The following is a 10305-nucleotide window of genomic DNA, read 5'->3' as shown; positions in this document are numbered from 1 at the left end:
CTCTCTCTCTCTCTCTCTCTCTCTCTCTCTCTCTCTCTCTCTCTTTTCCTTCTCATAGACCAGAGTTAACTCCAAAATGTGACTTTCTTACATAGGTTCTACTTAGCAGACTAAGTAGACTAAGACTTTAATTACCATTCACTCCTTGTTCCTTATATGTGCCTATGAATAAATTCTGTAATCATGTTCTTGTCACTGCTCCACATGAATTCTCAGGTTGCAGCATATTTGTCTTGTTGGAATCCTACCTTTATCCTGCAAAGAATAATTAATATGGATAACCAAAATGTCTGCAATTCTCAAGGAGATTCAGCCTCCATCTTTACTTTGTCTTGGGGAGAATTTCGGGGGGGAAACTTTCCTGTAAGTGTCAAATAAATTATTTTCCTCATGCATGAGGTATTCTGAATCTATTTGTGAAATGATGAAGACACATACCCCCCTTCCCAGAAGAGAAGTAGGAAGAGGGACCTTACCAGATCTCTGGGAGTTCATCCAGTCACCTCAACTTTCTGATGTTTTATTGATGTATTTTGAGCTACATTAATTACATTAGTTACATTAAAATTAATTGTGCATAGAGCATTCCTCCAACCCATGAAGTGAACCTTTCCATATACTAAAGAAAATCATTTCAGCACAACCAATAAAAACAGTAGCAACAAAACCTACTTTTAAAACCCCAATTCCCTACCTCTCTAGAGGTAAAAATGGAAGTGCATCTCTTTTCTTCAGGGCCAAGATTGGTCACTGCAATCCCATAGATTATGGCTTCATTTTAGTGATTTTTTTACATTGTTATAGTCATTGTATGTATTGTTCTGATGATTTTACTTATTTCACATTATATCATTCATACAAATCTTCCCATATTTCTCTGAATTCCTCAAATTTTCATTCTTATAGTAATATTCCATTATATTTGTTTACCACAAATAGTTCGTACATTTCTCAGACACTTATATTATTTACAATTGTTTCTACCACTCAGATGTGTGATTCAAAATCCTTCTGCCTCCTACATTCTACAACCAACATTTATACCTTTTTCTAGAAATATTAATTTTCATTTTCCTTTTGAAAATAAATATATTTTATTGATCTTTTACTTTTACATTGCCAAAGTTTGTCCCAGGATCCACTGCCCTCCTCATTTAAAAGAATTATCACATGTATCAAAGAATATTTTTTAAAGTCAAGAAAAATTGATAAAGAAGAAGAAGGGAAAGCAAAATTGCTGAATACATTAAAAAGTCTCAATATATATGAAATGTTATATACTAGTGAACCTCCTAATTCAGCAAAGAAGGATTGTGGGGGTATTTCCTTATATCTCTTCTTTGGGGCCATGTTGTTGTTATTGCAATTTTGTAGCTTTCACTTTTGAATGTTTTGTGATGGTTGTTCTTTCCATTTTAATTGCTATAATCATTTTATAGATTATTTTCTTGGCTCTGCTTACTTCACTTGGCAGCAGTTCATATAGACCTTTCCATGCTTCTCTGTATTGTGATGATCTTTAGTCATCAAATTTATTTTATCTTAGAGGAAAAAAAATGTTGTATCTATGCACCACAATTGTTTAGTCATTCCTTAATCTATGGATATCTTTATTTACAGATCTTTACTACTACAAAAACTGCTACTATAAGCACTTTTGCTATATAGAACATTTTTTATCTTTATCTCTCTGACACGTATGTTCAAGAGTATATAGGAACTTTTTTTTCTTATAAATGATCTCCTAGAGGTATAAACCTAGTTTGAGAATCTCTGGGTCAAAGAGTATGGACATTTTGTCACTTTATTTGCATGATTTCAAATTGCTTCTTAACAAGATGGTAGAGTAAGGCAGGAACTTCCCTTAGTTCTTCCAAATTCCCTTCCAAACAACTTCAAAATAACTTCTCAAAATGAATTCTGCAGTGGCAGAACCAACAAGAGGATGGGAGTGGAATGATTTTCCAGCCCAAAACAACCTAGAAGGTCTACAGGAAAGGTCTATCTCCTGAGGTTAAAGCAGAGAGAAATCTAGCATGGAAATCCTGGGCAAACCAGCAGCAGTCCCCACCCCAGCAAAACAGTAGAAGCCTTGGGGGCAACTGATACAGCAGCAGCAGCTCCCTGAGCTCTCCACTCCCAGATGGTAGAGTAACAGGACAAGTCAGAAGGAGTTTACATGGGACACTTTGCTGGCATTGGTTTCAGGACTTTGTTACGTTGTTCAAATGAGGGTCTGGTTCACAGACCTAGGTCACACTAAGGGTGAGGAGGAACACTAGAACACTAAAGTGTGTGGTCACAGGACAGAGGGGTTCTTGGTTCCAAGTCCAGGGCAGAAAAGAATGATTCTGGTCACTCAGAGACTAGAGAACAAGCCAGCAAAAGAGTGATCATACCTTTCCTTAGATCATACCACCTTGGAAGAACTGAAAGCTTACAGGTCTCCAGAATTAATTTTGAAAACAGCAATATATGGGGCAGCTAGGTGGCACAGTGAATAGAGCACTGGCCCTGGAGTTGGGAGAACCCGAGTTCAAATCTGGCCTCAGACACATGACACATTTACTAGCTGTGTGACTTTGGGCAAGCCACTTAACCTCAATTGCCTTGCCTTCCCCCCTCAAAAAAAAAAGAAAGAAAAAACAGCAGTGTAAAAAAAGCTGAAGCTTAGAACAGTGCTCTCTCCACTGCAGGAGCAGATCACAATTTTCACATAAAATTATAAGTCAAGAAGTAGACTAGAAAAATGTCCAAAAGAAAAAAAAAAAAGGAACTTGACTATAGAAAGTTATTATGGTGACAGGGAAGATCAAACATTAACTCAGAAGAGGACAGCAATGTCAAAACGGCTACATGTGAAGCCTCAAAGCAAAATGGGAATTTGTGTCAGGACCCAAAAGAACTCCCAGAAGAGATCAAAAAGAATTTTAAAAATCAAATAAGAAAGGTAGAAGAAAATTTGGGGAAAGAAATGAGAGTGATGCAAAAGAATAATGAAAAAAACAAAGTTTGGCAAAGGAAGCAACAAAAAAATGAGAAAAGATGTACACAAATTCACTGAAGAAAAGAACTTCTTAAAATACAGAATTGACCAAATGGAAAAAGGGGTACAAAAGCTTGATGAAGAAAATAATTCCTTAAAATTTAGAATTTAGCAAATGGAAACTAATGACTCCATGAGAAACTGAGAAACAATAAAACAAAATTAAAAATAGAAGAAAATGTGAAATATCTCAGTGGAAAACAACAAACCTAGAAAATAGATCAAGGAGAAATTATTTAAGAATTATTGAACTATCTGAAAGCCATGATGAAAAAAAAAGCACAGAGATCCTCTTTTAAGAAATTATCAAGGGAAATTTCCCTGATATCCTAGAACAAGAGGAAAAAAATAGAAATTGAGAGAATTCATTAATCATCAACTGAAAGAGATCCCAAATGAAAATTTCCAAGAATATTATAGCAAATTCCAGATCTCCCATGTCAAAGAGAAAATACTTCAAATGGCCAGGAAAAAATGTAATTCAAATATCATGGAGCCATAGTCAGGATCACAGAAGGTTTAGCAACTTCCATGTTAAAGGGTTACAAGACTTGGAATATGATATTCTGAAAGTCAAAGAAGGTAGGATTACAACCAAGAATAAGCTACACAGCAAAACTGTAAATCCTTAAAAGAAAAATGGATATTTAATGAAATATAGGCCTTTCAAATATTCCTAATGAAAAGACCAGAGCTTAATAGGAAATTTGATTTTTAAATACAAGACTCAAGAGAAGAGGAAAGAGAAAACATAAAGGATTCAATAAGGTTAAACTGTTTCATTCCTCCATGGGAAGATGATACTTGCAATTCTTAAGAACTTTATTACTATTAGGGCAGTTAGAATGGATATCATAAACAGAGGGTACAGGTGTGAATTTAATATGATGGGATAATGTCCAAACAAAAAAAAATACTAAAAGACAAAATTAATGGGTAAGTAAAATGCACTGGGAGAAGGGGGGAGTGAGAGATAGAATAGGGTAAATTATTTCACATAAAAGAGGCATGAAAGAATTATTACAGAGAAAATAGGGAAATAGGGGTGATGGCAGACAACATTTGTACCTTACTCTCATCAGAACTGACTCAAAGAGAGAATAACATACACACTCAATTGAGTATAGAAATTGATCTTACCCTATAGGGAAGTAAGAGATTTAAGGCATAAGATGAGGGAGGAATTGATAGAAGGGAGGACAGATTCGGAGATGCATTGGTCAGAAGCAAATCACTTGTGAGGAAAGAAAGTATGAAAGGAGAGATAGAGAGAGAGACACAGAGACAGATAGGAGAGGGAAAGAGAGAGGGAGAAAAGGATTAGCGGGGGGGAATAAGGTGTACGGAAATACAGTTAATAATCATAACTGTGAATGTGAATGGAATGAACTCATCCATAAAATAGAAGCAGATATCAGAATTGATTAAAAATCATAATTCTACAATGTATGGTTGAGAATAAACATACTTGAAGCAGAGAAACATGCACAGAGTAAAGGTAAGGGACTGGAGCATGATCTGTTATGCCTCAGTTGAATTTTTAAAAGGAGGGGTAGAAATCATGATCTCAGACAAAGCAAAAACAAAAATTGATCTAAAAAAGATTAGGAGGGAAATTACATCTCACTACAAGATATCATAGACTATAAATGCTAACTATATGTGCACCAAATGCTATAGCATCCAAAGTTTTAAAGGAGAAAATAGAGAGTAAAACTCTTATTAGAGGCAACATTAACTTTCTCCTCTTAGAACTAGGCAAATCTAAACAAAAAATAAAGAAGAAAGAAGGTAAGGAGGTAAACAGGATTTTGGAAAAGTTAGAAATTACAGACTCCTGGAGAAAATGGAATGGAAATATATCTTTTTCTCAGTGGTACATGGCACCTACACAAAAATTTACCATGCATTAGGGTATAAAAACCTCACAACCAAATGCAGAAATGTAGAAATATTAACTGTACTTTTCAGACCATAATGCAATAAAAATCATTGTATCAATAAAGGGTAGTAGAAAAATAGATTAAAAATGAATTGCAAACTAAATAATCTAATCCTAAAAAAAAAATGAGTGGGTTAAAGAATAAATCATAGAAATAATCAATAATTTCAATAAAGAGAATAAAAACAATGAGAGCATACCAAAATTTATTAAATCCAATTGAAGCAGTACTTAGGGGGGATTTATATCTCTAAATGCTTTCAATAAAGCAGAGAAAGAAGAGATCAATAAATTGTTCATTCAACTAAAAAAACTAGAAAAATTAAAAACCCCCAAATAAGTAATTTTGAAATTCTGAAAGTCAAAGGAGATATTAATAAAATTTTAAGTAAGAAAACAAATGTAAAAAATAAAAAAGGAGCTGGTTTTATTTTTAAAAAACAACTAATAAAATAAGCCAAATTATCAGTACCAAAAGTGAACAGGGTGAATTCATCACAAAGGAAGAAGAAATTGAAGCAATTATTAAGAATGATTTTGCCTAATTATATGCAAAGATGACAATCTAAGTTAAATATTTACAAAAATATAAGTTGCCAGGGTGGCTAGGTGGCACAGTGAATAAAGCACCGGCCCTGGGCTCAGGAGGACCTGAGTTCAAATCCAGCCTCAGACACTTACCACACACACACACACACAAACTAGCTGTGTGACATTGGGCAAGTCACTTAATCCCAATTGCCCTCCAAAAAGCAAAAAGAAAAAAATTTATAAGTTGCCCAGAATAACATAAGAGAAAATAGAATACTTAAACAACCCCATTTTAGTGGGGGAAATTGAACAACTAAGAAAAAATCCCCAGGACTAAATGGATTCACTGGTGAATTCTACCATAAGAGAAAATAGAATACTTAAACAGCCCCATTTTAGGGGGGGAAATTGAACAACTAAGAAAAAATCCCCAGGACTAAATGGATTCACTGGTGAATTCTACCAACTGGAACAATTAATTCCAATACTATATAAACTATTCGGGAAAATAGGCAAAGAAGGAATTCTACCAAATTCTTAAGACAATTATGGTGTTGATACCTAAACAAGGAAAAGCAAAAACCGAGAAAGAAAACTACAGACCAATTTCCTTATGAAAAATTGAGGCAAAAATTAAAAAAAAATACTAGCAAAGAGATTACAGGAATGTATCACAAGAATCATATGCTATGACCAAGTGGGATTTATACCAGTAATGCAGTGCTGGCTCACCACTAAGAAAACTATCAGTATAATTTATCATATCAATAACAAAATCAATACAAATCATATGATTGCCTCAATAGATATAAAAAAAGCTTTTGACAAAATACAATGCCCATTCCTCTTAAAAACACTATAGAGGGGGTAGCTAGGTAGCACAGTGAAGAGAGCACTGGCCCTGGAGTCACGAGGACCTGAATTCAAATCTGGCCTCAGACACTTAACACAAAACTAGCCATATGACCTTGGTCAAGTCACTTGACCCTGATTGCCCTCCCCTCCCCTCTCCAAAAAGCAAAAAAAAAAAAGCACACTGTAGAAAATATGAATAAATGAAGCTTTCCTTTAAATGACAAATAACATTTATCTAAACATATCAGCAAACATTATTTGTAATTGGGATAAGCCAGAAGCCTTTCCAAAAAGATCAACAAAACAAGCATGTCTTTTACCACAATTATTCAATATTATATAAGAAATTAAATGTATAATAATTAGAGAAGAAAATGAAATTGAAGGAATTAAAATATGTAATAAGGAAACAAATCTATCATTCTTTGGAGATAATATGATAGCATACTTAAAGAATCAACTATAAAACTAGTTGAAAAAATCAACAACATTAGCAAAGTGGCAAGATACAAAATAAGCCCATGTAAATCATTACCATTTTTATATATTACCAACAAAATCCAGCAGGAAGACATAGAAAGAGAAATTCCATTTATCATAATGGTAGACAGTATAAAATACTTGGGAGTCTACAAGCAAAGACGCACCCGGGAACTATATGAATTCAATTATAAAACACTTCACATAAATAAAATCAGATCTAAACGACTGGAAAAATATCAATTGCTCATGGGTAGGCCAAGCCATTATAATGAAAAGGACAATTAACTTATTCAGTACCATAGCAACAAAACTGCCAAAATATTATTTTATACAGCTAGAAAAAAATAACAGAATTTGCCTGAAGAGCAAAAGGTCAAGAATAGCAAGGGAATTACTAAAAATGTGAACAAAGGCTTCCATATCAGATCTCAAACTGCATTATAAAGTAGTAATCATCAAAAACAATCTGTTACTGGTAGACATAGTGGTGGATCAATGGACCAGGTTGAATATACAATATACAGTAGAAAATGACCATAGTAATCTAGTATTTGATAAATGCAAAGATCCAAGCTTTGGGGGCAAAAATTCACCATTTCCCAAAAACTGCTGGAATAGCTAAAAAAACATAATGGCATAAACTAGGTACAGCATATAGACCTTACCAAGATAAGGTCAAAATGGGTACATGCTTTAAATATAAAAGGTGATATTATAAGCAAATTAGAGGAGCATGGAATAGTTTATCTGTCAGATATAAGGAGAAGGCAAGAATTTATAACTGAACAAGGGAACAAAGAGAGAGAGGGAGAGAGAAAGAGAGAGAGAGAGAGAGAGAGAGAGAGAGAGAGAGAGAGACAGAGAGACAGAGAGAGAGAGAGAGAGAGAGAATGAGGACCTATTTGTACAAAAATATTTATACCAGCTTTTTTGGTATAAAAAAGAATTGGAAATTGAGAGGTTCATCAATTGTGGAATGGCTGAGCAAGTTATGGTATATCATTGTAATGGAATACTATTGTGCTATAATAAATGAAAAGCAAGTTGATCTCGGAAAAATCTTGGAAAGACTTACATGAACTGACACAAAATTAAATGAGAAGAACCAGGATAACACTGTATACAGTCACAGCAATATTGTATGATAATCATCTGTGGATGACCTAGCTATTCTCAGTAATACAATAATTCAAGAAAATTCCAAAGGACTCATGGTGAAAAATGCCATTTACTTCCAGAGAAAATGATTTCTGTATGCAGATCAAAGTCTACTATTTTTCACTTTTTTTCATTTTTTTTCTGGTTTCTTTCACAATATGCCTAATATTTTTGCATTACTACACATATATAACCTATATAAAATTGTTTACTGTCTCAGGGAGGGAATAGAAAAGGAAGGGAAGTAGAGAATTTGGAACTCAAAATTCAAAAACATGAATGTTTAAAATTGTTTTTACGTGCAATTGGGAAAATACTATTTTAGTGATGTATTAATTCACAGCTCCACTAACAATACACTAGTGTTTATCTTTCCACAATCATTTCCAAAGCAATTATTTCCCTCTTCTTAACTTTGACAATTTTTAGAGTAAGAGGTGAAATTTCAAGTTGTTTTGATATTTCTTTCTCTCATTATTATATATTCAGAGTATCTGTTCATAATGTTGCTAATAGTTTGTGATTCTTTCTAAGTACTATTAATTCATATCCTTTAGCCATTTATATAGAGAGAAATTGCTTTGGTCATGTATATATACATATGTATAAGTGTATATATATATATATATATATATATATATATATATATATAACATCATACATGCAGATAAATACACGCATATTATGTTTGCTTTGTTTTAATGTTTTTTTGATGTTAAAAAGGAACCTCCCTGCCTATACTTTGTAGAATTTTTGCATAAGTCATACTGTACTTTGTCAAAGTTTTTTTTTTCTACATCTATTGAGGTATAGTTTGTGATGCTTTTGATTTTAATATGCTTATTTGGGTTGATTTTCTGAAGGTATTCTTTTACATTTATATTTTCAGGTTTGTTAGCTTGTACCTGAGCATAGAAGGTGCTACTAATTATTTTTTATTTTTCCAGTTTTCTTGTGATTTTGCCTTATTAATTTGATATTTGTTGTAATCCTAGCTCCTTTGCTTTCTGGAAAATCATACTCTAAGACCTCTCCTTTTTTAAAATGGAAGTTACTACATCTAGTGTTATCCTGACTGTAGCTCCACAGTATTTGACTTGTTTCTTCTGACTGCTTGCAATATTTTCTCCTTGATCTTGGATAATTTGAAATTTGGTGGACAGAAAATTTGACTTTCAAATACAAGACTCAAGAGAATTATAAAAAGGTAAATAAAAAAGAAATCATAAGAGATTCAACAAGGTTAAACTGTTTACATTCCTATATGGGAAGATGATACTTGAAATTTCTAAAGTCTTTATCACTATTAGGGCAGTTAAAAGGACTCTACAGAGAAAGAGCACATGAATGTGAGTTCTTTATGATGGTATAATTAAAAATAAATAAAATTAAGGGGGTAAATAAGAGAGATTCACTGGGGGAAGGGAAAAGGAGAGGAAGAATGGGAAAAATTATCTCACAATAAAAGATGCTTAGGAGGAAGAGAGTAGAGAGGAAAATGGGGGAGCAGCAAGCAATACATGAACCTTGCTCCCATTAGAATTGGTCAAAAGAGGGAATAACACATACATTCAGTTGGATATAGAAATCTATCTTACTGAAGGACTTATGTTGAAAAATGCTATCCATCCCCAGAGAAAAAATTGATGGTGTTGGAATACGGATTAAATCATCCTTTTTTAAACTTTATTTTTATTAGGTTTTTTTCTTGTCTATATTTTCTTTTACAACATGACTACTATGGATATGCTTTACATGACTATACATGTATAACCTATATTGAATTATTTGCCTTCTCAGTGGGAGGTGAGGTGGAGAGGGAGGAAAGGAGAGAATTGATTATGCCTTAGAGAACTGATCATATATAAATTCCAAAAACAAGTTCATAGAAGTAGAAAAATGATATATATATATCCTTTATTAATCATGATACAATAAAATTATTGTAAATAAAAGGGACAGAAAAAATAAAGCATTTGAAATCAACTAGAAACCAAATAACTTAATCCTTAAAGAATTTGTGTGTCATAGAACAAGTTATAGAAATCAGAGAATTTCATTAAAAATAATGACAAGAATGAGGAAACAGACTAAAATTTTCAGAATACAATCAAAATAATTCCTAGGAAAAATTATACATCTCTAAACACTTTCATAACAGAGAGAGAGAGAGTGACAGACAGACAGACAGACAGACAGAGACAGACACAGAGACAGACACAGAGACAGAGACAGAGACAGACAGACAGAGACAGAGAGAGACAGAGAGAGAGAGAGAGAGAGAGAGAGA

At 33.2% G+C, this 10305-nt stretch overlaps 1 protein-coding gene across 3 annotated transcripts in view; it reads left to right on the top strand.

Moving 5' to 3' along the window:
• LOC138177279 (kelch-like protein 20) overlaps window positions 1–10305 on the top strand; it is a 186708-nt gene that overhangs the window by 27214 nt on the left and 149189 nt on the right. The window lies entirely within an intron of this gene.

This window comes from Petaurus breviceps, unplaced genomic scaffold, assembly GCF_028583685.1.
Source record: "Petaurus breviceps papuanus isolate PSGF00001 unplaced genomic scaffold, PetGlider_PUasm1.0 90383, whole genome shotgun sequence".
Classification (NCBI taxonomy): Eukaryota; Metazoa; Chordata; class Mammalia; order Diprotodontia; family Petauridae; genus Petaurus; species Petaurus breviceps.
This window is presented reverse-complemented; position numbering and strand designations above follow the sequence as displayed.